This window comes from Scardinius erythrophthalmus, assembly GCF_964197995.2.
Source record: "Scardinius erythrophthalmus genome assembly, chromosome: 2".
In the NCBI taxonomy this organism is placed as follows: Eukaryota; Metazoa; Chordata; class Actinopteri; order Cypriniformes; family Leuciscidae; genus Scardinius; species Scardinius erythrophthalmus.
In genome coordinates this window covers 50716456-50742099 of record NC_138222.1, presented here as the reverse complement: position 1 = coordinate 50742099, position 25644 = coordinate 50716456, and the positions used below count along the sequence as shown (strand labels likewise).

The 25644-nt window shown below is 36.0% G+C and overlaps 1 protein-coding gene across 1 annotated transcript in view; it reads left to right on the top strand.

The window, feature by feature from the left end:
- Positions 1 to 25644, top strand: part of efl1 (elongation factor like GTPase 1) — a 99523-nt gene that overhangs the window by 42496 nt on the left and 31383 nt on the right. The window lies entirely within an intron of this gene.

Here is a 25644-nt window from a genome sequence, read left to right as displayed (position 1 = left end):
TCTCTCATCAGGAATACAAGCACAATGATTCTCATTTATATAAAATGACGTCATTCATTCCTGTGGCCTTTCCCCCTGGTCTAGTTCATAATGGCACACACATGCAGCAGAGCTTGTCTAGTGAACCATCATTTCCCACTTCAAAGCCACCCGCCTGCCTTTGTTCCTTCTCAAACAGGAAATCCAATTATTAAATCCTCATAAAATATGTGAAAGTGTCCCCCCCACCCCACCCCAAAACACACACACACACACACACACACACACACACACACACACACACACACACACACACACACACACACAAACCTTAAACGATTTCACTGTTGTTAATGATCAAGTGTAGAAACCTAAAGAGCAGAATTGAATTTCTGTAATGGAGATGAAGTCATTAATTATGGAGCGATCTCACTCTCGCTGAGTCTCACATTTATTTTTGCTTTCTTGAGAAGCTCTTTGTGATATTTGATATTTGAATGGGATTTAACAGATGCCTGTGGTTGTTTTATCATATATCATTTCATTCCATTCCTTTGTGTGAAGAGTTTGATTTAGAACGACATGTTTGGCTGAGATCTTTTTGGTTTGGAAATATTTCCAAATTTACGCTTATTTCTTTCTTTCTTTTGTGTGTGTGGTTTATTGTTTCCTGGATTCCAGTTGGATAAAAATATTTATTTCATTTTATTTTTTGTTTGGGTAGTTGATATGTCCTGTTGTGTCACATACTATACTACATTTAAAATTATTTTAGAATTAATTTTCAAGCAGTTTTTCAGACATTAAAGTTTTATTTTATTATTAGTAAATGAAGGTGCTAAAAAACGCTAGCCAGTCACAGGTCCTAAGATAAATCGTTTTTTTTTTTTATAATATTTTTTATATTATATTTTATATTGATAAAGCAAAAACCACCCATGGACTAATTTCGCATTAACTATTATCATTTATATTTTTTTAGAGCTATTCCTTACAAACGTGTTGTCTGTCCTGCTTGAAAAAGACTATCTAAAATTGTATTTATTATTTTCTATGGAAATACGAAGATTCACAAATGGTCCTGCTCGCCATCTGAATGATCCATGTGCCATTTTGTTTAATGCTTCATTCAGTGGAGTCTGTTATGATTGAGGGCCTCTAGTTTCAATAACCAGCCATGTATTCACAATTTGTCAGTGTTAGGACCTTGAGTGTGGGTTAGATCTTTTTCAGCCTGACCTGAGTCTCAAGAAACTCTGAAACACAACCGGAACTGTTCAAATATTGTACAAATATTTCTTAAAAAGGATAGTTCTGTTCCTAAAATCTGACTGGATGAGTAACGTTTAAAAGCATAAATGTGCTGTAGTTACTCTAATGCAGTATATTTATCACATCTTTGAATGTGTTTCAGTTTTTGAAAACGATATTTGTTATTGTAAACTAAAAAAATGCTAATTTGTGAAAATAGTGGCGTCATGCGCATGCATAATATGTGTTCAGTCTATAGGCACGTAGTGTTTCTTTACAAAGTGACATCGCCAACCACTGGCCCGGCAGCAGAATACAGCATTTTTGGTAGTTTTCGCAGATCCGTGTGAATGGGGATCGTTTTGACAGAATTGTCGTCTAATCTCAAATGGAGAATGGAGATTGCTAAACTCCAGCTTACTTGTTTGTCTGTGTTTTCAGATAATCGGCGCTTCTTTTGCAGTGTAGAGAGAGCATGTGTGTCTGTTGTCTCGTCTTGGTCGTCAACGAACATTTTTCGTCATAGATTTCGTTAACGAAATTAACACTAGACCTAAGTCTCTATGATATCCTGGCCTCTAGATATGGTTCAGGTTTTGACTGTTTTATCATCTGCTAGGTGAAAATGTCTGGCCACAAAAGTGGTTGCACACACATGATTTGAGGTATCATTTGTTTATACTTAATTTTTGTGGTTTATAAGAATCCCAAACTATATGTAATATATAATAATAATACTAATGATTGCCTTTATATTTTGTCTTCTTCTTTTGCTGCTTTTTTATTTGAAATAACCACTTGTGGCTGTGCATTACAGTGATTTTACTAGAATAACGGGGTTAACAACATCTCTTTACTATGGTGAAATCACTGTAATGCAGCAAAACCACTTATTGCTTTAATATCAGTACAGTGGAAGAAGCAAAGTATTGGGAATAAAAGCGAACAACTAATGAACAACCTCAAAAAAACTAAAAAACAGTCCCATGGTCCACTGCACTTTGAAATCCACCCACCACAGGGATGACTCTTCAGCAACTGAACCGATTCACATGTGAGATCAGAAGAATAAGCAATGTTTATTACAGGCCTGCGGTACAGGAATGATTGTCATGTGCAGCCTTCCAAACAGTTGTGTTGTTTGATGTGTGTACAGTGAGAGCGGCGGCTCAGCTGCCTGGGTTTTAAGATTGCGAGTAGGCCACAATGTGAACCACCAGCCTCGCTCTCTGGTTTGGTTCTGGTCACGTCAGTTCGCTGCACAGCAGATGAGATGAATAATGCTGATTCATGGTGGCGAGCTTTGCAAAAACGTTTGTTTTACGGTATGGCTCGTGTGCGCACATGTTTACTCGTGTCTGGACAACAGAGCTCTGAGTAACAGGGATTGCGGCTTGATTTCCCCTCGGCAGGCTCCCTCGGTTATATACAAACTGCAATCAGGACGACCACAGATGTGGCACGTCAACGGGTGTTTCGATGACTGGGCAGATGTAGACCGTTTACTTTGTTGATTGTAAAGCATGCTGGTTGGCTTGAGCAGTAGGGGTGGGTCCAACAAACTAGTAGTCAGTAATTTATCTAGTTTGTTTTTTAGCTTTCATATTTGTTGCGGCTTTACTTTAAATGGGATAAACTGAAAGATGTCATTTTAGAGACTCATTTGGTGAGTCTCAAAGTAAAGCATCTTAAGTGAACTGTATTGATAGTTGAAGTAATATATTTAATGTATTGATTCAGTTCAATTCACATTTATTTGTGTAACACTTTTCACAAAACATTGTTTCAAAGCAGCTTTACAGAAAATGCATGTCTACATTACAATTTAGAGTGATCTGTTATCAGAGGTGACTGTATCTAAGTAATGTCCAAATACATACAGTATACAAATCACGCAGTTTGCTAACAATGTATTCATTTAAACAATGTAATAATTTAGGGCAGAAATAATAAGAAATTCTATAAAAATGTAAAAAAAATTATAAATAATATCTATTCATTGTCAAGTAAATAATGGTGTAGACATACAGCAGCCCAAAATACACATGAAAATATATTTGACCCTTTAGATCAAACAACACTGCACAAATATTATGGGATTAATAATAATAATAAGATATATAATAAGAAGAAAGAAGATGATAAATAATAATACAAATATATTTATTAAATTATTTATTTAATTGTTGTTGTATTTAATAGTATCATTATTTTAATACTTATGTAATATTATTTTATATGAAATGTAATATAATATCGTTTATAGTATCTAATCATCATCATCATCAGTAGTAGTAAAATATTTAGTAAATAAAAATAAAATAGTAGTAGTCAGTATTTAATGTCATAATAATAATTGTAATAATTTTAATAATTATTATATATATATAATTAAAAATGTAATATATAATTATAATTTAAATAAGATTTATTTATTTATTAAATATACTTTTTTATAAAAATACTGTATCACTGGTGGTCATAATATCAGTCGATTTCTCCTCTAAAAAGCCCAATTTAATGCATAATCAGTCTAATTATTGTGAGGATTTTGATTGTTTTGTACAAATAGGTTGTAATTGTTTTTTAAATATTTTTGTTGAGTATCTGTTTTTTGAGCAGTTTAGCTTTCTATACTTTTAATGTTTCGCAGCACGAGTGTCACATTTTTAAGATGCTGTCAACATAAACATAGTTCAACTTCATGAGACCGCTTTATTTTGATCTATTCTGTTGTACCCAGTCCAGTTGTTTAAACCGATGAACATGTTTTTTTTATAAATGTTCTTTTTAGAAAATACATCTGATTGACATGACCCCAAACCAGCATAATAATATAAGGCAGCACTAGTCAATAAGTCTTTTTTTGCACCTCCCAAGTGAGCAGTGGCATTGTGGCAAGTTGACATGTTGTGTGCTCAAATGTGTGTGTGTGAGAGAGACAGATTCACTGACTCATCACTCTGGTGTCCAATCAAGCATGACACACTTTTCCTCTCATTCCCTTGTAAACCCTTATGGAATCACGCAGCCGTGAGACACACTCACCTAAACATTCCCTCTGCACTCTCCTCAAATTTATTGACCATTTTTCACTTTTTTGTTTTTCATGTCCTCACCCACACACTCTACCCCCCTCCTCCCTTCAGCGTGACCTAGATTTTTAACTTGGCGAGGTCTCTCCAGGTTGTGTTGTTACCATCAACGGTTCTGTATTTGAAAATTTGTTTTTGGTTGGAGAAAAAAAAGCTGGTGATTTTTCCAGTTTTGCAGCTGCCTGTGAATGCGACGGATGGAATGTGTGTTCTCGGACCACCATCACCCTTGTTTTTCTGTTCTCAGCTCAAAATCTCTTTTCTCTGGCAGTTTGTCCTCCTCAAAGCCATGGGGGAAAAAGCATTGTGATCTTTACACAACATTGCCGATTCACAGTATTGCACATCTAGGTGAACATTGTCCCCAATGCTGCAGTAAAAGCAACCTACACTCTTAAAAAGAAAGTTTTTTTTCTATGGTTCCCTGAAGAACCTTTAAATTTCATGGAACCTTCCCATTCCACAAAAGGTTCTTTATAGTGAAAAAAAAAAAAAAAGTGAAAACTTTTCGGAACCTTCATTTTTAAGAGATTTGTGCAGTGGGTTGCAGATCTGTTCTGATGGGAAACATCAGAAAAAATACTATATATATATATGTGTGTGTGTGTGTATATGTATATGTTTGTTTTTAAAAATGTTTGTTACTTTTGTGCAATTAAAAAAAAACATTGTCCTGTGTTATCTTCAGATAAAAAATCAGGTCGTCTGAAGGTCTTTCTTTGTTCTCCTCGGTTCCTCGAGTACCTTCTCTCCTGTCTGCTTGTTCCAATAGATGGCGTAATAGAGACAAACTGCCTGACTAGACCGTCTGACCCCCCCCCCCCCCCCCCATATCCTGTCAGATAAAGGGTTCACGGTGGAAGAACGTCTGAAAACAGCTCCTGAAGTATAGCTTCCCTTGTGTCTAGAGCTATTCTACAGATACACTGATCCCAACAAACTCTTGTCCGAGATGAACGTTTAAGTAATAGGATGACAATGACCTTGATGGCTGAGTCTCATGAAATCTGTCAGGAACATCATATTTCACTTCAGAATAAAAAAAAAAAAAAAAAAAACATATGAACTTTTATTTAGGACCATAAACTTTTTTTGCGTTGACTTTATTTGTATTCATATGCATTATTGTAATGTGAGAAAAAAAAAAAAAAAAAAAAAATATATATATATATATATATATATATATATATATATATATATGTGTGTGTGTGTGTGTGTGTGTGTGTGTGTGTGTGTGTGTGTGTATATAGAGAGAGAGAGAGATAAATAATCATTATAATATTATATATAATCATTATTTTTTATGCATTACAGAATGAGGTTTGGAGGAGAAGGACACTTATTCTTCATTGTTGTGAAAATAATGTCACAGTGAACAAATCATAATGGTCCTAACAAAGTCAATTTGGGTGAAATATGACATATTTTTGACACTATTTGTAAGATTCGCACTATAATAGATCTTCCTCATATAAGAGAGAATCAACCAAAACATCTTGAGAAACACTGATGCATCTTATATAAAGGAAAACTGTTGCATCAGTTACACACAGTTCACCTGAGATACATGAGAATGTCTGGAGTCAAGTCGGCTTTGCAGTCCAGTATGTTTGGCAGGGTTTTTTTTTTTATGAGGACGTCGTGAGGATAGAGAGCGAGTGACAGAGAGAGAAGGTTCTGGAAGCTGCACACGCCTCACAGATGTGAATGCCATTAACTGGGCTGAATTGCTGAGTGTGGTGTTTTCAATCTTCACTTCACCACATGTCTTACAATGCTGGGTCTTGACCAGTTCTCACACACACACACAGACAGAGGCATAAAATGTTCCAGTGGCTGCACAAACACACAATATGTGATTGTTCAGAACACACATTTGGTCCTGAAACCTTATTGAAGAGCCATTTACAATGTAATGACTCTGTCAAACCAAAGATATATCTGCTAACATAAATGAATAAAGATTTAAGATTGATTGTTAAATATGTATTTATCTTTAAATATGTATTTGTAAGCTTTAAGCAGGATTCTCACGGTCATGGAAAACCTGAAAATATCAGGGAATGTTAAACTAATAAATCAATCTTTGTTGATTTTTTTTATATATATATACAGTATATATTCCTATCCAGTAATCACAAATGCCTGGAAAAGACTTGAAAAATGCATTGGTCTAAAGTTGTTGGAGTTTTAGGTTTAAGGTTTAACCCTGTTTAAGGTTTGTTTTAAGATCCTTTTCCCCAGGATCTTTAAAGAGTTCTCTTTCTGCCAATATGAGGAGACATATGACTTGATATCCGTACAGATCACTGATTTAATATCCGTAAAAGTCACTGGGAAAAACAGGAAACAACACATATTCAGATACGCACATGCACTTATTGTGGTTGTGACATCTACGCCCCTTGCTATTGTTTGTGTTTGTGTGTGCGGCTGGATTTGACAAGCACATTGTGATGATGGTTTATTGGATTAGGTTGCGTCTTGTTATTCTTTCTATTGTTTATTACTGCATGTTTCATGTTAATTTTGTAATTGCATTCATATTGTACATTACAAACATTTAATTATTGCTACTGAGGATTTTGTATCATTAAACTTGTGTTGTATTATAGGCTAGCTTTTCCTATAACTAGGCCCAGAGGAAATCTGCAAACTTTTAAATGGTACCTAAGTCTTGATTTTGTTACTAGAACAGGTTTTCATGTTTGAATGTTCAAAATGACACCTTATTTTTCACATATTTTACATTGTTGCAGCGCCTATCTTACCAGTCTATCAGTAATGCTTTGTTTAGTTCCTGTCTCTATGAAGCCCCTCCTTCCGAAAAGGGCAGTGTGCTCTGATTGGTCGGCTGGATGTGTTGTGATTGGTCAGCCGCTTCAAGTGTGTTTAGGAAATGTCCCTAACTATAACCGTGAGTTTCAATACACTACTAACGCAACTCATCCAGGCTTCACCCCTTTATTTGCATATGTCTTGGGTGGGAAATATTTCAAAGGAATACTGTGACATGTACGTTCCTGGAACAAAACTCAAGACTGCAATGGAGGCGTTTCAGGGAGTTCAGAAACAGTGCTTGAGAATATACTCCCTATTGAGAATAACTCCCTTTGGAGTGACTTTGTGCTTTGTAACTTGAAAATAAAATGCATAATTGCCAAATACGGGCTGATACTGACTTTACAGTATATGTCAGGATTCAATTGACCAAATATTTATGTTTACATTGTCCTCACCAGACAGATGATTTTGATCCTTTACAGATCACTGTATTTCTGTGATGTAGTTAATATTTTAACAAACATGATTGTCTTCATATGTTCTACTACTTGCCAGTGCAACATTTTCCAAGCGCATCAAGGCAATTTGACTGCTTTTCTTCTGTTGAGAAAGCAAGTGATCTTAGTGCCAAGAGGCTTCTGGGAAACTCAGACCTTCTATTTATAACTCGAAACCTGAGCAATTTGGAGTCATAAAATCATTCATCAAGAAAGATGTCCTTGCTCTATTTCTCACAAGCACTTGGGCAAACAGCTTTCAATTGCTGGTCATTAAGGTTTGTAAAATTCAGAGGTCATTTGCTGTTCAGTTCATCCATGTTCAAATGAGTGTGTAGCCGTTAATTAGCCAGTCGACACTAGATTTTTATTTCTTGTGTCTTGTTTGTCTCTGTTCCTCTCAGTGGCTCTAGAGCTCATTCGGCCTCTTAATTTTTTTCCTAGATGATGACTATATAGATGATTGCCAACGTACTTTGCATCTTGAGAGGACAAATATGCAGCGCTATTAAGAGTGTTTCAGTAATTATACTATTATACAGTAATTATACAGTAATTGACTTTATTTATACAGTATGTGTATATATTCCATTTTTTAGTTTGAAAGAAGTCTCTAATGCTCACCAAGGCTGCATTTATTTGATTAAAATACAGTAAAAACAGTGATATTATGAAATATTATTACACTTTAAAATAGCTGTTTTCTTTTTTAATATATATTATAAAATGTAATTTATTTATATGATGGCAAAGCTGAGTTTTCAGCAATAGCAGTCTTCAGTGTCACATGATCCTTCATAAATCATTCTAATATGCTGATTTGCTGCTCAAGAAACATTTATTATTACAAATGTTGAGAATTGTTTCTTTTTTTATAGAAACTTTTTTTTTTTTTTCAGGATTCTTTGAATAATAGCATTTATTTGAAATCAAAATCTTTTGTAACATTGCCTAATAAATGATGGCTAAGTTGTAGGGTAATGCGCACAATGAAATGCTCAGTTGATCTGTAATGGCTACTCGACCTCTGTTTAGTTTGGCTTTGCTCGTTACAGGCGGTTCATGCCCGCGTGACCGTCCACAGTTGCCTGGTGCTCTTCTAAGCTCCCATTGTCTGGATGACTGAGCACCGCTAGACTAATTACAGGTTATCCTTCTGTCTCTGGCTGAAGACATCAGTTACGAACTCTTTGATGGCTTCTAATTAGCCTATTAGAAACTGCATCGTCAGTCAAAACCAGATGCCAATGACTGAAAGACCGCAATGCAAGTCAACATTTTTGCCGAGCGTGATCTCAACAACTAAGAACACTTATGAATGCCATAAGGATCATGCATGCACACTTAAATTATGAAGAAAATAACTTCACACACTGGCAAAATTATAGTAATTTCCGTCGTTTGAGCTCTCAATTTGTCAGTAATGGTGGCTTTGTTGTGAGAGTCTGAAGGAAGCTAAAGTTAGCCCTTTTGTTTGGCGTGCGTGCAGAAGTAGACAGGATCGTGGCCCAGAAACATGGTGTGGTGGCTAATAAGCGTCGCGATCCCTCTGGGTTTCCCATAATAGCGGGAGGTTTTAATAGGCCAGAGTGCAGCTGCGACACACGGCTCTGTTTTCTCAAGCCAGAATGGCTTTCTAGGAGCTGTGCCAGCTTACAGGGGGCAGCGTGGACTCTGAGTCAGTCAGATGCCAGCGCCAGCGCTAGGAACCTGTCTGATACACTTTCATTGTTTCTCTCTCTCTCTCTTCACATACAGTTTTATAAAGCTGGTTCAAGCTGTTTTTTCTTCAGCCTGAGGGTCAAATGCCGTGAAACTGACACATCCTGCTATGGAGCAATCATCTCTTTCTTTCTTTTCCCTGTCTCATCCATCTGTTTACCCCAGCCAGAATGGATGGAGGGATGGATGGGATAAAGAAAGAAAGAGGTGATTGTTCCATAGCAGGATGTGTCCAAACGTCTTTTATCTTTCCTTTTCCCCATCTATTTTCCTTCCTTCCTTCCTTCCTTCCTTCCTTCCTTCCTTCCTTCCTTCCTTCCTTCCTTCCTTCCTTCCTTCCTTCCTTTCTTTCTCCAGCCATCCACCCTTCTTTTCTTCCATCTTTCCTTTTCCCCATCCATCATCCTTCCTGCCTGCCCTTCCTTCTCATTCTTTAATGTCTTTCTTGCTTTCTCCATCTATCCTCCTTTCATTCTTTTCTTTCATCATCCATCCATCTGTTTGTCCATCTTTCCTTTTTCCCATCTATCATCCATCCATTCATTTCTCTTCTATCTATCATCCATTCTTCCTTTTTCCTTTTTCATCATCTATCAATCCATACTTCCATCCATTCATCTGTCTGTCCATATTCCTTTTTTCCATCCATCATTATTTTCATTTTTCATCATCCATCACTTGTCTGTCCATCTTTCTTTTTTCCCATCCATCCATTATTTTCTCTTCTTCTATCCATCCTTCCATCCATCCATCCATTCTTCCTTCTTTTCTTTTTTCATCATCCATCCCTTCCTTCCTTCCTTCCATCCATCCATCTCATTCTTTCTCTTTTTCCTTCATTTTTCTTTCATCTATCCATCCTTAAATCTTTTATTTTCCTTCCTTCCTTCCTTCTCTCTATTTTTTCCTCTTCATTTCCTCCCACACTTGTGTACTTGAGGCTCTATCATTACACGACCTCAGTCTCAAATATGTGCGTTGGCTGTATATTTATAAATCCAGAGAGCAGCAGGAATCAGGACATTGTTTGTTTCAATCATTTTTCACGTCTGGTTGTTGATGAAGGTTTCATTAGAGCCTGTAATATCCTCAGTTTACTGATGAAACTTTATTACAGCATCAGCTACCAGTTTACTGATCTTGTTTTCAGATGGTGACTGAAGTATTTTGAAAACCATACATAACTTTTTAACCTTTATTTTATGGGTGTGCATTTAATTGTTTTCTCTGGCAATAGTAGCACTGTTACCTTTTGGCAGTATTTTTTAAAATACACTACCGTTCAAAAGTTTGTGTTAATGTCTTTGAAAGATGTCTCTTTACTGTCACTTTTGGTCATTTAATGTGCCATAGCTGAATAATAGTATTAATTTATTTAAAAAAATAAAGAAATTGTACTGTCCCCAAACTTTTGAATTGTATTGTATATTACATCTTTTTTTATTATTTGATCAGAATGGTATTTTGATTGTTTTGTATTTTTAGAATGAATGAATGAATGACTTCTATCTGATCTGAAGATGGCAGAATCACTTTAAAAGCAACATTGATCCATATCCAACTAAAAGGGGGTTAAGATGGCGTTTGGGCAATTGGATTAGTATTAGTTTAGTATTATTTGCCTGATCTTGACTGTAAAGCAACATCAAGAAGTTTCATCATCTTGGTTTCATTTCACGATATACAACTAATAATTTATAGTTAATCCCACAATAACCCCAAAACCCTCTCCTCTTCTGTCACATCATCCCAGGAGCGTCATTCCATCCGTCTTTCTGTATAAAAAAACGATGGTTAGCAGAAATCTGAGTCTTCAAAGACAGGCATTGGAGACGACTAGCTCAGCAGAGACTGTAGCGGTCGCCCCCCATTGCTTTGTGGATTAGCCCGTCTTTCTGCGATTGTTCACAAAGCGTCCTCCTCTTAATCTGCTGGTTTCGTTTTAAACCGCCAGCCGCTGTGAAATCAGGACGGTTCCTTAAGTTCATGTTTCCGCGGGTCTTTGAAAGACACAGATGGTGTATTTAAAGCAGTACAGAGTGAGATTAAGTTATGAAATATGATTTTATTAGCAGCGTGGAGTTTCAGCCTTGGTTGTTAAATGGTAACCCCTAGACACTTGTAGAGGGATTTGGGTTATAAATAAGCTTAGATGTCTTTGAGACATGGAAAAATGGTTTTTAAAGTTTTTTTTTTTTTTTTTTTTGTTGGTAGAAAAAACGTTGCGAACACAACAGAAATGAATTTTTTGTTGGTTGTTTGCTGTGTGTAAACGGATTACCTCAAGAGAACAATATGATGTTCTGGACCCTTTGATATATTGCTAGTTACTGAAACTAGGTTTCAGCCTCAAGTTTTGAAAGGTGCCTGATTTATAATGGTGTGCGCTTGTAAGCAAGCTTCAGACATGTGGAAGCAATTGAGAAAAGCAAACAACACTGGGAGATCTGAATGTGTGTTGAGGTTGGCAGTGCCAGGGTAAGTTCTGTTTGTTTAGTGCCCACCGGTTGCCATCTCTTCAGGCAATTAGCCCTCTGATCTCAGTATGACCCTCCTTTTTTTCGTTGCCCATTACCAGATGACATTCACTCACCAAATCTACCAAGAAACATACATTTTGTCAATATTTTGTAATATCAAAACAGTGTGCCAAGATGAATCGGACTTCCCACTTATAAAAAGAGTGAGCGACATTTTAGAAGAGGGCATTTGATTACTATTCAAAAGTTTGGGATTTTTTTAAAAATTTGAAAGAAGTGCCTTATGCTCACCAAGGCTACATTTATTTGATAAAAAAAAAAAATACAGTACAAATTGTCACATTTGGTAATATTATGAAATATTATTACAATGCAAATGAACTGTTTTCTAGTTGAGGATATTTTAAAATGTAATTAATTCCTCTGATGGCAAAGCTGAATTTTCAGAAGCCAGTCTTCAATGTCACATGATCCTTCAGAAATCATTCTAATATGCTGATTTTCTGCTCAATAAACATTTATTGTTATTACAACTGTTGAAAACAGTTTTGCTGCTTAATTTTTTTGTGTAAATGATTTTTTCCCCTTGGATTATTTGATGAATAGGATTCATTTGAAACAGAAATCATTTGTAACATTATAGTTGTCTTCACTGATAACCTTGACATCCTTGCTGAATAAAAGTGTTTTTTCTTTAAAAGATTACTCACCCAAATAGTATAGGCCTATATCTATATAGCTTTTAAGCTGTAACAGCTGTAGAACAAAGGTGTATTTAAGAGAAACATAATGGAAGTGACTCACTGAACACAGCACCTGGACTGTGTGTATAGGGGGTCCAGATGAATATATGGGCTCCAGCACGGCTGTGTGTGTGTATCACACTCATGCTTGCTCAGCAGAACGGTCTACATGCCCCCTAGACAGGGATGGTGTCATTGAGGCCTGTCAGAGCACAGACGGATGATTTCACTGCTCTGCTGAGCGTTGATCTCTTTTGCAAATTTTCTCATGCCGTTTGCCTTTTTTTTTTCTCATGCTCTCCAGAACTATTTAGAACTTCTTTCAGGTGAATTAGTGAAAGAGAGTGCCCCAACTGCATTTTTTTATTGCTTTACATATGCTTCATCTTGATGTAGATTTACTGCACCATGTTACAGGCTTATGATGAACTTTACTTTTTGTATTGCACATTTTTCCGGTTTAGTTTTTTAAAGACCACATAGAATAGTTTGATGACTTGGTTTTTATTTCCTGTGTTGACATTCTCATAGCTTTTATTTTACACTATTTGTTTGTTAATCAGTTGCAGGAGGTTTTACGAGGAGGTAACTAAGTAACTTTGCAACTGCATCTCAACTAACTCTCATTGGAGATTTGGAGTACTAGTAGACTGTTAGGTTAGGGTTCAGATTAGTAGAATAAGTTGACATGTACTTGCAAAGTTACTTATTGTCAGTTGGGGAGCAAAAATTTTTTTTTTTTTAAGTGTTACCAGATATAAAGCATACAGTCTACTAATACGCTAATGACTGATAGTTGACATTTAGTTGCAAAGTTACTTAAAGTTAGTAGAATGTCTAAAGTGGACTATCTAAATAAAGTGTTAGTAATTTTAGATGCACCCCTGAATGGAGGGTGAGTCATCAGGATTTGTCATCAGGATCTATTTTCCTGGATTTTTTAAGCATCTATCTGCTACTCTGAAAAAAAAAAAAAAAAAAATATATATATATATATATATATATATATATATATATATTTTTTTTTTTTCAGTTAAAAATAATTCAAGTTAAATAAGTTGAGCGCAGTTTCCAGTGAACCCGCCGGCCTGTGAAGGGCGATGGGGCCATGTAGTGAGCAGGGTGGGGCAGAGAGCCTTGAGAATGGAGCGAGGCCGGTGGCGCAAGTGTTAATGAGCATCACCTGCGCGTCACACCAGTCTCGAGTCCCACAGAGAAGCTCCAGAAGGACAAAAAAAAAAAGTGATGACAGTACAAGAAGAGAGAGGACCAGGCCTGGGCTTTATGTTGGTGTTTTGTTTTAGTTTATGGTCCATGAGGGGCTGCCGCTCTACTTTCATGTTGTTGTTTATTTTGTCATTAAAGTTACATTCATCTTTTGCTGGTTCCCCCCTCATCCTTCCCTGAACTATGAACATCGTTACAATAGGTTTGTAGTGTCTTGCTGCACTGTAGGCAGATTTTTTTTTTTTAGTTTAAGTATAAAGAAGTAAAAAATCAGCCACACTTGTTTAAAGATAAAATCAATGAAAACCAGTCTTAACATCCACATGCAGTGATGCTTCTCAAGTCAATGTATATTCAAGTATTTTTAGATATTTTACTTGTAAATCAAGGCACAAATACTCATTATGAATTGGATTTTTTGCAGTGTAAAAGTTAATTATGTCAACTTTTAGCACTAGCATAAAAATGAAAACCAAGATAACAAACATGGACTAAAAGCTACACAATTAAGTTATTAATATGCTCTAATTAGAATTGAAAGGGGATTTGCAGCCTGAACTCTTTTTTTAAGTTCTTCAGGGAACTTTATTTGAGGATATTGTCGGAGCCTTGTCTTTTTTCAGAAGCCAAACCTCTTCATCTCTCCTCTAACTCGCTCGACACAATGTTCATACTGTTGCTCCCTCTACAGAATCACTCATTTCCTCTACATGGCTGTTTCCTGTGGTGACGGTGGTCATATTGCTGCCACATGCTGCCTGTCAGAGCTGTTGCAGACATGTTAGGGATATATGTGAGGATATATGCCTCCCGTGTGCACCGCTTCTCATATGTTGCTTTTTTTTTTTTTTTTTTTTTATAGCTTGCACTCTTATTTTCTTGGTTGCTAATGTGTTGTGGTATAATTGGGGGTGATTTTTTGGGAGAAAAAAGAAAGTGTGTGTATGTGTGTGTGTGTGTGTGCAGAAGACTAATGTAATGTAATATTCAGTGTGTGTTTCTTGGCTAAAGGGCAAGTCTGTGTCGGCCCCTCATGATCATACACATCCACAATCTGTCAAGTTTAGGAGAGGGACTTTCCACTATGGGGACTTTCCATGCCGCTCCGAACGGAGCCAGAAAGAGCTCTTTTCCACGGCTCCATAGGATCCCCTGTAGAATAGGGATCACTGCTGAATGCTGCTTTTCAAATGCTGACCAGACCATGAACCTGGTCGCACACTTGTATTTTGACCAAAGAGACTTGGCTGTTATTTTTAGAGAATTTTACTGAATGAAATTAAAAAAGTAAGACTGGTGAGTCGTGGTGACATGAATTTAATAGCTTCTAAATCTGTAATAGCCAGTTGAGATTGTGTCATTAGTGGTGCTTGCTAAATGCTCGAGTATAAAAGGCTGTTTTGATTTTATTTGCATGCAAAATACTGAATAACAGCAAAAACAACCACAGCACTTTCCTAACACATACTGTGCACTAAATAAGTGTCCTGATGCATAAGGTCATTGGTGAAAACTGAGAATCTATGAAATTCACATATATTTTTATATATATCATTATTAGTAATGTTCAGTAACTATCTAAATAAATACATTGATAGTATTTTGCAAAGAAGTTAATGCAAATGAATGAAAGACTTTCATTATGAATGAAAGACTTCACATGCATGCATTAATTGGTTAAATTATAATTTTTCCTCCTTGTGACCTTATATTTTCTCACATTTTAATAAAAACAGTATTTCAACCAGTTCTTTTTGCTCCATTAAAATTGCATAATTTTTTGGGGGTTTTTTTGCCGTGGCAAGCACCAATAATGAGAGTAAAAAAAAAAAAGATATATGAAAATGGCAAAGACAAATTATTGTACACACAGAATAAAATTAAGTTAAAAAATATTTGTAAGTGTTATGGTATGAAAACTTCAAAGAACGTGCTTAATGAAAGTTTACTTCAGATTCATGCTTCCTTTTTTTTTTTTTTTTTTTTTTTTTTAATCTGCTATGGCACTCAAGGGAAAAAAATACCTCGTCCGTATGGAGCCAACTTCACCAAACTATCCGCTTATGAGTCCAGTGTTGGCATAGCCGCCTACTGGCACCAGTCAAATCTGTGTGGGGAGGCGCAGTGTCTGCAGAAATCACCCACAAGAGTCTGAGTTTCATCTTATGCCTGATCAACTAACTAAAGCACTGAAAGTCTCTGAGGAGCAGTGAGGGTCAGGTGATGGACACCGTTTTTGTTAATGCCTGAAAGAGTATTCACCGCTTACATCAACAAAGTCTGGTGCTTTTTAAAATGGCAGAACTGTAAAAAATAAAGCAACAATTTCTGATGTTATTTATTTATTTATTTATTTTCTTTTATGTTGTACTTTAATAAAAAAGTACTTTTGGAGTACCTTGTAAATGTCATGGTATCAGTAAACGTTCAATAAGGTATAGGGGAGAGTGGAGCTAGTTGACACTATTTCAGTAACTTTTAAGATTTTGAATCAAAAGTTCAAATACTCAAATGCTTGTTTTCTCTAGCTGGGTTTTTTTTTTATGTTGGATCTCGTTTTTCTTGGCATGAGCTTTCAAAATGTTCAATAGCTTTTTTGGGTAAAAAACAAAACAAACTTACTCCTAATTGTGTTGCTCCCCAACAGACATTCTATTGACTATAAGTAACTTTGCAAGTACATGTCAACTTATTCTAACCCTAACCTTACCAGTCTACTAATACACTACTGACACTCCAAAATGTTGAAGGTACCATCAAAATAAAGTAAAACCCTTTTTTGTAGTCAAGACTTTATGGTGTGTGTTTATTTAATTTGAAAAATAATAGACGCACTCTAAATATTCAATGGAATAAAAAAGTTACAACTTAAGGCCCGTTCACACCAAGGACGATAACTATAAAGATAACGATAAAGATATAATTCTAAAAATCGTTCTCCATATTAAAGAATAACAGAGTTCACACCACAACTCTAAAGATAAAGATATGAGGAACGATATCAATTTCAGAACGATTTTTTTCCAGCTGTCGAACGATAAAACACTGACAGCCAATCAGAATCCATTCTAATTTAAAGGTCTCGCGCATTTAAAATGGATCTGGATCATCCGGGCGCGCGCGTGCTTAGAATAAAAAGACCGTTATCGGTCGCTGGTGTGGACACATATATAGTTATCTTTATCGTTATCTTTAAAGTTATCGTGCTTGGTGTGAACGGGCCTTAACCCTGTTCTTCCCTATGTCAAAGTATCATGGCATTACCATCTGATACCATCTCTGTACCATGGTACTGTTATAGTAACGTGAGGGTAAACTAGTAGTAGTGTTATATTTTATGGGTTTGCAACTGGTTTACAGTATATGATTGCTTTTTGGGGTAAATGGACTGTTTAAGGTTATGATAATTAGGGATGCACTGATATAAAAATTTTGCCCGATACCAATAACTGATAATTCTATATATTTGTAAGCCGATAACCGATATATTGGCCGATAAATCTAAATTCAAAGATTTTATAATTTTGAGAGCCTGATTACAAAAACAAAAGTCTCATCATTAAAAGCCATATCCCAAACACAATTACAATGATGTTCTTATTATAATTTTATGTAGCCTGTATGACAGATTTTGCGCTGCACATGTTGCACTTAACTTTTTGAAGTGATTCCAATCATATTACAAGCAAAAGCTGAAGGAAAATAATCCATTATTTATCAGCTTTAATATATTGACCACATTTTCTTATCAGCCGATAACGATAACATTGTGTGTATATATGTATATTATGTATGTATGTATGTGTGTGTGTGTGTGTGTATATGTGTATATATATATATATATATATATATATATATATATATATATATATATATATATATATATATATATATATATATATAGTAATGTGTGTATATATATATATATATATATATATATATATATAGTAATGTATATTTTGCCCGGCTATAGTTCAGAGCTAACGCTGCTGTGTGAACGGAAACAGTTGGTTTGGGACGAATTTGTGTTTCACCTTATAGTTGTCCTCAGAGGACTCTCCTTCTACGCTTGCCAAGAGAGACTGCACACACTTTTGTTTGTTTTGCTTGGCTAAATAATTATCTCCCACAGTAAAGTACAGTACCGCTGGAAGCAGTGGAGATAAAAACACTATGGAAGTATACTGGGAAACGGAAATCTGATTGTTAACGTCAAGTTGTCTAATCATGTCTTTGGAAAGACGCACTTTAGGCACTTAGTATAATTTAAAATACATACAAATGGAGTTTCTAACTTTATGGTGTAGTGTTATGCCATGCTGTCTGGAAGGATTAAAAATAATTTTATCATATGAATAAATATTGCAATGTTATTGTATTTTGGTCATGGACTTGCTACTGCTAACAGATACACAGACACTGTGATGTAAGCATGTAAGATATGCTGCTGCTGCTGCATAAATAGACATACATAAATCCCACAGCAGATCTAGGCAGGTGGAGGGTTTCAGAGGAACTGCAGGACTAGCTTACAGCAAACACTGAACCAGACTATTTAAATGTTGAGCAAGCAACCTAATTGGCTGGCGGATCAGCAAAGGCTAATCAGCTTGTGTCATGCGGTAATGAAGTTCTTGCAGATTACATGTAAAGGACCAATCAGCCTGCGCCCTCTAGAGTTTCATGACTGAACTCTGTATATGGCCAAAATATTGTTCAGAAATATACCTTTTGTATCTTACTAAAGACTCATACATTTTTTTAATTAATTTCTTGGTGAACTATCCCTTAAATGAATGTTTCCAGCTGTTTATTGAATGAACATGGAGAAAACAGAAATGAAAAAGGGCTGATTTGATGTCCTAATTGCCACTTACTGCATAATTCGTGACAGAACCTTTTATAATATCAGGCTGGAAAAGGAAAAGATAATAAATACCTCATTAATATCAAATTAATACCTCAAAAGGGTGTCAAAGAGACTGAATATGTTTAGTCAACATTTTTCAAGCTATCCATCAGTGCCCAAATACCCCAGTGATTAAAGCAGCCCAGTTCTGACAGTCTGGACCAGGATTTAAAAAGAGACTCATTATATAAACAATCCAGTTTTGTAGCCAATATCTGTCTATTCTTTGTGGAAATCTCTCGTCTCTTACTTCTGAACATGGGCCGCACTTGGCACTGAAAACAAAGCTTTGTGTCTATGCTGTAAACAACGAATTAAGCGAAATGTTAATCACCAGCAACTCTCACTGATGACATCGACCTGCATTCTAATTCATCTCATATGCAGAAAAAAAGGGGAGTGTTTGAGGGGAAGACCTGTTATTCACACACAGCTGTCAGAGTCATGCTTCGCTCAGCTCTAACAAGACAAACTCAAAGATTTGTGGCCAGAAATCAATTATTTTAGCGAGAGTGATAGAGGGAAGGTGGCAAAATTTGAGCCCTGCTATTGAGGAGATGTGTGCCTGACAGATGTTTTGTGTATTCTCACATGAATAAAGCAGTATATGCAACTACACACTTTCAATTAGTCTTAAAGTTCTGAAACTGGTCAAATTATGACATATTTCACTATTTAACCTTAAACAGTTACAATTTGACTTTGAATTGTGATTGTTTACTGAGCTATCTGTCTTCTAACCTTGCAACTCTCACATTGTTCTAAATGATAAACACTAGTGTTCAAATGTTTGGGGTTGGTAAGTCTTGTTTTGAATAAGTCTCTTACACCGACCAAGATTGTATTTATTTGATAAATAACACTGTACATATTTAGAAATATTATTACAAATTAAATGGCTGTTTTCTATTTGAATGTATTTTTACATGTAATTTATGTGATGCAAAGCTGAATTTTCAGCATCATCACTCCAGTCTTCAGTGTCACATGGTCCTTCAGAAATCATTCTAATAGGCTGATTTGCTGCTTAAGAAAGATTTCTTATCATCAATGTTGAAAATAGTTGTGCTGCTTAATATTTTTGTTAAAACTGATTTTTTTAATCTTTGTAATAATATAAATGTCTTTACCGTCACTTTCGATCAACTTAATGCATCCATGCTGAATAAAATTATTAATATCTTAAAAAAAAATCATACTCACCCCAAACTTTTAAATGGTAGTGTACATGATGTATAAAAACCCTAGCAACCGCATAGCAACCCACAGCATCCTAGCATTGTGGCTGTGCTTTTTAATTTTCCTTATTATTCATGTCTTATTGACAGGTGAAACTCGAAAAATTAGAATATCGTGCAAAAGTTAATTTATTTCAGTAATTCAACTTAAAAGGTGAAACTAATATATTATATAGACTCATTACATGCAAAGTGAGATATTTCAAGCCTTTATGTGTTATAATTTTGATGATTATGGCTTATGCAAACCCCAAATTCAAAATCTCAGAAAATTAGAATATGAAATCAATTTAAAAAAAAGGATTTTACATACTGAAATGTCAGCCCTCTGAAAAGTATAATCATGCATATGTACTCAGTACTTGGCTTGGGGCCCTTTTGCATGAATTACTGCCACAATGCGGAGTGGCATGGATGCTATCAGCCTGTGGCACTGCTGAGGCCTTATGGAAGACCAGGATGCTTCAATAGCGGCCTTCAGCTCTTCTGCATTGTTCTGTCTCATGTCTCTCATCTTTCTCTTGGCAATGCCCCATAGATTCTCTATGGGGTTAAGGTCAGGCGAGTTTGCTGGCCAATCAAGCACAGTAATCCCATGGTCATTGAACCAGGTTTTGGTTCTTTTGGCAGTGTGGGCAGATACCAAGTCCTGCTGGAAAATGAAGTCAGCATCTCCATAAAGCTTGTCTGCTGAAGGAAGCATGAAGTGCTCTAAAATGTCCTGGTAGACGGCTGTGTTGACTCTGGACTTAATAAACCACGGTGGACCAAAGTCCTCTTTTCTGATGAGAGCAAATTTTCATTCTCATTTGGAAACCAAGGTCCCAGAGTCTGGAGGAAGAATGGAGAGGCTCACAATCCAAGATGCTTGAAGTCCAGTGTGAAGTTTCCACAGTCTGTGTTGGTTTGGGGAGCCATGTCATCTGCTGGTGTTGGTCCACTGTGCTTTATTAAGTCCAGAGTCAACGCAGCCGTCTACCAGGACATTTTAGAGCACTTCATGCTTCCTTCAGCAGACAAGCTTTATGGAGATGCAGACTTCATTTTCCAGCAGGACTTGGTATCTGCCCACACTGCCAAAAGAACCAAAACCTGGTTTGGTTGGTATATATATAATATAATATATTAGTTTCACCTTTTAAGTTGAATTACTGAAATAAATGAACTTTTGCACGATATTCAAATTTTTCCTGTTTCACCAGCCTATAAAGGACACAAAATAGAGCAGCATCACAGTGTCTAGGCACTATTTTATCGTTATTTTCTTTCTTCAATGATTTAAAGACAATGTAATTTTCTTATTAGCATGTCATGAAATTAATTTTACTTAGCTTTACATTGAGTGGAAATGTATGTGTGCTATTAAACATGATGGAACACGCAAGACTAAAGTCTGTTGAAAACATTAGCCGTGATTATTATTCAGGCTTTTCTCGGCTTTGAAGAGACTCGGAGAACCACAGCTGAGAGCTGCCACAGCTGCCAAAGGCACCGCGAGCGAAAAAAAAAAAAAAAAATCTATTTTTATATAACTTGCGCCCGGGCCAACTGTATTTGTGGTTGGAGGAAATTTCTCCGCGCTTGAGTCATTGAGATCACTTGCTCTCGGTTGTTTGCCCCTTTGTGCTCTTTGATCCGCCTTTTCTTGCCTTCGCTCTATCTGTCCCTCCTCTATTCTCTCCAAGCACTCAGACGAATGTAAAGCTCTCTTCCCTGACCCGCACTAACACCGCAATCAGGACCAGATCCAAACACAGTCTCCGTAGGCCTCGCTGCCCGGCCGCAGTTCAGAGCTAACGCTGCTGTGTGAGCGGAAACCGTCGTTCTGGGGCGATTTGCGTTTCACCTTTGACCTCTAGTTGTTCTCAGTGGACTCTCTTTCTACGCTTGCCAAGAGAGACTGCACACACTTTTGTTTGTTTGCTTGGCTTAGTTTCGACTAAATAATTGTCTCCCACAGTACAGTACAGTAGCGCTGGAAGCAGTGGAGTTAAAAACACGAAGTATACTGGGAAACGGATGAAGATCTGATCGTTAACAACAAGTTGTATGTCTAAACGTCTTCGGAAAGATGCATTGCACTTAGAATCATTTAAAATACAGAAAAGACATACATTTTATGGTGTAGTGTTGTGCCATGCTGTCTGGAGTGATTAAAAATAGCCAGTTTTAACAGAAGTGTTTGTCGCAGCTTGTGTAGTTTGAGCGATTCGTGCTCACAAAACCTTTACACTTCTATTAAACTACACAATTCCATATTTATATTAAGACAGACATTTTGGATTTGCCTTTATCAGTTGATTAAAATAAAATAAAAAATAGTTATACTGTTATTATACTGTATATTATTTATAGTTTGTTTATATATGTATTCTGTATGTAAGTTTAACCTTTTATTTTATCTATCCTGTTGGCCAGTAAGAATTCTTGAATTCCAGAATTCTAAAACATCCAAAGTAGTTTTATTTTTTTCTCTCAGTCTGAAGTACTTTGCAACAAATCCCTCTTGATTTCCACCATCGTTTCTGCCAGGATGTAATTGTTCTTAATTTCCAAAACCCTTCAGCTCAGATTTAGCTTCCATTTTTTCAAGAGTGTCTATTTCTTCCATGTGTGGCCCAGATTCCTGCAGCGGGGTCTGTTCTCCTACTGTATGCAAGCGAAATGTTCCTCTTCCCAGGTAACTTCAGCAGCCCTCTCTGTTTTTCTGTGCTTTTGTTGAGGAATGCCTCTGAGACGCAGTCACCTTTGAGTAATTACCTTCTCATGTTTCATGTTGAAAGAGCTTCTCTGTTTTACAGTTATAAAGAGCAGAGTGAACGGTGTCCTCAGTTCTTATCAAGAGGACGGCTGTTTCAGAGCCGGGGCGTTTCGGATTTTTCCCTTCATGTAGAAGTTAACCTCTTGCAAGATGAGCACTGTCTTGAGATCGATCTATTCTCCTGCTCCCTGTCTTCTTCTACAGTTTTCTTCAATTAGTTCAGCTGGAACCACGTAACTCACTGACTGTGCTGTGTGTTCTGGTCTTTATCAAGACATTTATGATTAAAGTTTGAAAATGAGAATACATAAAAAGTCATTATATATCAAAGTATAGACATATCAAAGAATAGCTTCAGCTTAGATTAAATCTGCCATTTTGAGAAATGTTTGTATAAAATCCTGTCTTTGGGATATTTGCATATCATAATATCTGTCTGACTGTCTGTATGTCTGTCTATCGTTCTATCTATCATTCTACCATTGTTCTATCTGATCTACCATCGTTCTATCTATCTGCCATTCTATCTATTGTTCTATCTTTCGTTATATTGTTCTCTTTATCATTCTATCTATTGTTCTATCATTCTACATTGTTCAATCTGTCTCATTCTTTCTATCTATCTTTCTATATATGTCTAACGTTTGTTTATTCTATCCTTCTGTCATTTTATTGTTCTATCTACCAACTAATAAGTGCAAAAAAAGAAGGCATATGCTCAAACTGAGTGTATAGAGTTTGCACGTATTTGCACACACACCACACACTTACGAAATGTACTTTATACTGAAAGATTTACATTTGAAATTGGCTTTCCTAAAACGACACTATTTCTTTCAGAAAAATGCAAGTTTTAGATATTTATTCTTTAGGTTTTAATGTTTTTATGTGCTCATTTTCTTCATTTTTCACCCTGAAAATCTGCAGTTTTTTGGTGTGGAAATCAGAAGCATGTGTGAGGTGAAAAGTTTAGAGCAGGATGGATTTATGTAGCAATCATTAAAACACCATCTGATGCCGATGAGCGAAGGATTTGCTTGTTTTTAGAGAGCCTGAATTTGTCCCGAGTCGCTGATCTAAGATCCGTTGTGCTGTGGGCTGTATGACGGGTTAGACGGGGACGAGCTGGCCCTGGATCAGTGCTTCGGGAGGAGGGGGTGAGGGGGTCAACACGAACAGGAAATCATCAGCGCTGTGGATAAATATGGCAGTGTGCCTCGGGCCCGTATAAAGAGTCACATACACAAAGAGCTCTTGTGTCTAGACTGACCGCTGCATGTGGCTTGACTTTCAGTGATGAACGAGTGACTCGCAGGTTAAAAGACTGTTGGTAGAGGAGGGGTAGAAAAACTCAAATCATTCAGCCTCCTCTCTTCCTGCTGTCATTAGAGAAATCAAATGAAATTTGTACAGACCTTTGTAAGGTTTGTTTTAACTACAATTCTAGTAGTTGTATTTCTGAATGTTTGAATTATTTTAGTATTATTCAAATAATATTATAGTATTTATATATTATAGTATACATTATATTGTAGTATTCATATTGCAGCCTTTATTAATATTTAGAATTTGAGTTTGAGTAATTTTGTGCTTTTTGTTCAATCTTTTCTAAGCTTTTTATCTAATAGTTATTTTATTTCAGCCTCATTTCAATTAACAAAAATTATTTGTATTATTTATATTTTTACATAACAATAACAACACTGATTCTAGCACACTACTCTTACCATTTCTTCTCTTACCATATTTTCTATTACAGAAATAATATATACAATTCTAAATTCAGCCAAAGACTGTTTTTAAACAGATAGTTCTGCCCCTAAACTTACACCATTGGTTGAACCAGTGTGGTTTTGGTTGTTTGCTTAGACAAACACAACAACATTTGTTGACACTGCCACATTCTTTTTGGAGAATCATCCTAGAAATGGTTCACTTATATATATCTACATTAAGATAGTTTGCTATTCCAATGTGATGATCCAGTATTTTCCTATATACTAGCTTAATGTGGATTGACATCCATCCAAAAGACAATTCTGCCAAAAAGTGTGATAAAAACTGTGGCACTATCAAAACATTGTTCTGTCTGTTTGAGCATCGCAACAAAAAATGACAGTGCAACACTGGTTCAACCAGTGGAATACGTGTGCGGTCATCTGTTTGTTCTGACCAATGGTAGATTGGGAGTGTTCAGAGAAGTTGTTTAAAAACATAATTGGCTCAATTCGCAACAGCATATTATACTCTATATTTGAAAAAGTTACACACTTCACCTTTTTCACCATATTTAGAATGGAAGAAAGTTATGTATAATTCAGAAAGGTATGGACTAAACCCTGACAGTTTGATCTTGTATCACCCAGAAATGGTTGACTTTGTGAGTACAACTTGATAATTGTACATCTACTTAGCAAATAGTTTACTAAATGTGAATAAAATTTTGATTTGAGTTTGAAATTATTTATGTGAGAAGAAAGAGACCAAATGGGAAAACAAGATACATGGAATTAGCAGAGATATGTAGGAAATTGAGTGCTTGGTACAGTCAAATATACAGTTTGACATTCATAATACAGAATACTCAACCATGGAATGTCACAATAACGTGAGCTTAGAATTATAAGGTTCTATCTCCACTTTTGGTCGAAATTGAGTTTTTGACATAATCTGATCCATTAGGTGTTTATTAATGCCTGTGTGGTGTTATTTTTGTAAAAAAAAATCTTTTGTTAGTAGTTATTAATAAAATAAAAAGGTTCCATCTCAGTTTTGCCAGCTGGGATGTAAAAACTTTGATGTTCAATATCTCGGAACTACCCTAAACGGAGATAGAACCTTATAATGCTAAGCTCACGTATTGACCAATCAGAATGAAGGATTCCTGTTTTTCCAGGAGTTGATTGGATGCTCTGTTCTAAACTAGTTCCAAACTAGTCTGTGTGTTCTAAACTAAAG